Here is a 4,391-nt window from a genome sequence, read left to right as displayed (position 1 = left end):
ATATATATATATATATATATATATATATATATATATATATATATATATACTGATCTACACGGTGGATCAAAACGAACTACTTTTGTTGCTATTTTCATTAAAATTTATTTGTATGAGATGATTGGGTCACCTGGACAAAATATCAAAAAATCCGGCTTTTGCGTGTACATGGATTTTTTTTTTTTTGTTTAATGAGATATATATTATCGATGCATGTTAAGTGCGTTGACTCACGCGATGGATCTAAATAACACAAACTCCTTTATTTACATTACAACGAGCTTTAGAATTTCATCATACATACGTAGTAAAATACAATTATCCTAGATATGCCTAAATACATAAATTTTATCAATTCACGAAATACAACAGACATTAAGATTGAGAAAAAAAGTTATAAGTTCTTAGTGAACATGTAATTATTATATGCAATTTTTATAAATATAATACAGTTAAGGCGAAGATGGTTCTCTAACGACAACAACGACGTAGTAAAAACAAACTTTTTTAAGCCCATCATTGGAATCGTGATCAATGTCAACGTATTTTTAGTCCCAGATTCTGAAGGGTAAAAGAGACCCTGACATCCTAAATTTTTAATGAGGTAAGTATTTAAATAAATTCTTTATTAACATAATATATTTCAAGAAATTAAAATATCAAAGTACGAGCACTATTTTAATGAACATTACGCACGAGAGACTATTAATTATTTATATTTTGTAATTATCTATAAAAGTATTATGTAAGTCAATAACCTTAATTTATCAACAAGAGGCAGATATTTATCCATTAAATACATAACATTTAAAAATGTAATATCGTTACTTAAACAAAAATATATACATATACATATATATATATATATATATATATATACATATATAATGTTAGCATTAAAACATTGTTTATCGTTTACAAAAAATAAATATCATTAATCTTTTGTAGAAAAAATATTTACAAAAAATTGAAACATTTTCCTTCTTTAAAATTATTTTTATCTAGAGTTGCCAAGAAAATATATTGGTAGAGAAATGTTTAGAAATTCATTAACATAGTAGTAGCAGTAGTCTAATTAAATGTCTAAAATTGATAAAATATGAACATTTAAAAATAAATATAATTAATAGATGAATTGCTGAAATGTATAATATCCTATCAGTTATTGTTATCTAAGTTAAAATAATTTATCGTAAAATCAGGCCCTGACGTAGCCTTCGATTCGTACAATTTATCAATCAATGAATTTTATACAATGCAAATTTCCAATTAAAAGTGAAAAAGAATAGTTAATTTTATGAAAATGAAAATAATTAAGAAAGAATTTGTAGATGAATAGACTAAAAAGTATTTACTTTTTAAAAAATACAGGTACAATGTGATTAAAAATGTAAAATTCATTCCTCATTTGAAATAAGTAATAAATCTTTATTGAAATGCTAATGAAATAGCTACAACTAACAATTGACTCACACTCTATCAAAAAATTGATAAAAGTAAATTAATAGATGTATAATAAATTTCCTTGAAAAATTAAGGAAATCTATACACTTTTACATAAAAGTATTTTAAAGATGTTGAAGAAAAACAAAAAAAATGAAGGTTTTTCGTAATTGACGATAAATGTTTGGCCATACTTTATTTACCATTCTATTATGTACGATAGATGAGTACGTAAAATAAATATTGAAAGCATAATAATAAGTGAGCTATAAACAATTTAAAAATTTAAAAATCATTTATATATATATATATATATATATATATATATATATATATATCATCATCACTTTATAATGATCTTATAATATTACTAGAGAATAGATTTTAAATGTTCTATAAGATAATTTTTAGGCAACACATAAAATAATTTTTTATTTAAAATTGTGAAATAAAGACTGTCATTTTTTAAAAACATTGCTTCCAAAATATCTTCTTTGAACTTCCAGTCTTGGAACCTCTATCAATTTTAATTCCATAGATTTGCAGTAGAAAGTGTGGTTTCTGTTATTTATTATTAAATTGGACACTGCCTCAGCTTAACTATTTCAACTTAAAGTATGAATACCTATAAATAGAATTTTTACCGAAATCTCACCGTTAGTACTTATTACTTAATTTTAGTAAAATCAATTACTGCAATTGTGAATATTCGAAAAGTATACTTGACATCGAGTGCCAAAAATACCCTATAGTATTTGTTAAAATAACCTAATAAAGTATAAAAATAAAATTCGTTACACATTTATTAGACGCTGGCCATTCTTGTCAGCTTAAGGGTGTGTAATTTTGTGCTCTGCTAACTTAGACGCTCTCAAACTGAATTTAATAATAACATCTGACAATTAAACTCAACATATTAGATTCTGTAAGAGAATGCATAAGACGCTCTTGTAAAAGACGCGAGAACATTTGACTGGTGTTTAAGTAAAAAAAGCCACGGTTAACGGTGAGAAGCCATTGCAAATTATTTGTATTTTCTAATACTTTCTCTTCGAGTGAAAATATCGTTAGTCTAAGAATAATCTATCTACTATATATTCTAGAATGGAATTTTCACATTGCGCATATAGTAAATCCATGTGAGAAATGCAATGTGCGTGGAAGTTAATCGCTGGGTTTCGCTAAATTGAGCACTTAAATACATTCGTATTAAATCGCTTCGAATCATTTCGTTGTTAAAGCAAAGAATTTCTATTTTATTTAAACGCAAAACATTTAGCTTTGAATGAGTTACGAGTACATTCTATCGTCTATTTAATACAATAGTCATTCGTTTAATTATAAATCTAATATTTCTAATAATTTTACATTTTTGTATCTCATCATCTATCATGAGATGAGAATAATTAATTATTCTTATTATCGTTAATTGCTTTTAATCGGCTTTATACGCATTGACAATTGCATGTTATTTCAATCATCTCGAATCAATGTCGATTAGAAACATTCTGTTTTTTTTTTTTTTTTTTTTTGGAACGACGTGTTACAATTTTAAAATATTTATCAGAAAATGGCACGAATATTCATAATGACAAAGTTGATTTATTTTAAAGTAAATTGTTATTTGAAATTTTTCTCCATTAAAACAATTATTCTTATTTGATTGTTACATTAATTGTAGAATATCTACCGGAGTTTACTGATTATCGAAAAAGCTTGTTATAACTTCAAATTTTTTATATTTATAGTACTTAATTTTTTTAAATAGGAAATTGGTACTTGACATGTAATTAATAAAAATTAATCTTAGTCGACACTGTTCTTATTGATAGTATATACAAAGATATTTATTTTAAAATTTTACCACACTTGAGAAACCAAGATCACTAGCATATTACTATATACAATACATCGCTAGAGTTATGCATAATATATATATATATATATATATATATATATAAGTTTAATTTATTTACGTAAATGAGACGAAGAGCATATGATGTAATGTTCTCGATGTTGATAATTTTAAACAATGCACCATGATTAATCAATCCAGCTTAGTTCATTGCAAACTTCTGCTCTTATGATTTCTTATTAAATAAATTAAGCACATTTTATTATAGTAGCGATGCTTCGGGTTTATTTAACCAAGATGCGTTGGCCACTCAATAGTGAGTTAAAAAAAGGCAAATGTCAATAATAAAAATCACTCCCAACAGGATCAGTCGCATTAATGATAAACATCCGATGAGTACCCGAACAATCTATTTCCATACATTGGAATGATCGAGTCCACGGACAAAATTTCCCACTAAAGGTGGCGTCATTCACCCTCATTCGCGTCGACACATTTGCTCATTCTCTTACTCTCTCACTCTCTCTCTCTCTCTCTCTCTCTCTGCCTCTTGCAAAAAGCTCAGCTCGCGATCGAACTCTCGTTGAAAGTGAGTGCAATCCTGGCAAAGCGAGAGCATGTACGCGAGTCAACGGGAAGTGCAAGCTCTCTTGGCAGTTGCGAAAGTTCGCACTCGAGTGTCGCTGGGAGAGGAGGCGGTCGGATAAGCTAGTAGCTCGAAGACAAAAGCTCGCCGAGGGAGGAAAAGGGCGCACCCGTCGTGAATAGGGCGTCTGGGCGAAGGGCCAGAAGATCCTCGGCCGTCGCCGCGTAATAAAGTAAATTCGCACCCGCTCGCCCTCTACTCATCTCCATCCCCCTCCCTCTCCGCCCTTCCCCACCGCCCAATACAATACGCCCCACCTATGGCCCCTACCGTCGCCCTCCATCCGTCGCCCCGCGCCCACCACCCTCGCCGTCGGTTCGTAACGGCACGTGACACGGGAGAGAGAATCCGGCGACGGGTTGTGGCGGCGGCGGCGGCGGCGGCGGCGGCGGCGGCGGCGGCGGCGGCGGCGGCGGCGGCTCGGGATTCTAAATTCGTCCGGCTGCG

This window comes from Ceratosolen solmsi, unplaced genomic scaffold, assembly GCF_000503995.2.
Source record: "Ceratosolen solmsi marchali unplaced genomic scaffold, CerSol_1.0 scaffold8, whole genome shotgun sequence".
Classification (NCBI taxonomy): domain Eukaryota; kingdom Metazoa; phylum Arthropoda; class Insecta; order Hymenoptera; family Agaonidae; genus Ceratosolen; species Ceratosolen solmsi.
This window is presented reverse-complemented; position numbering follows the sequence as displayed.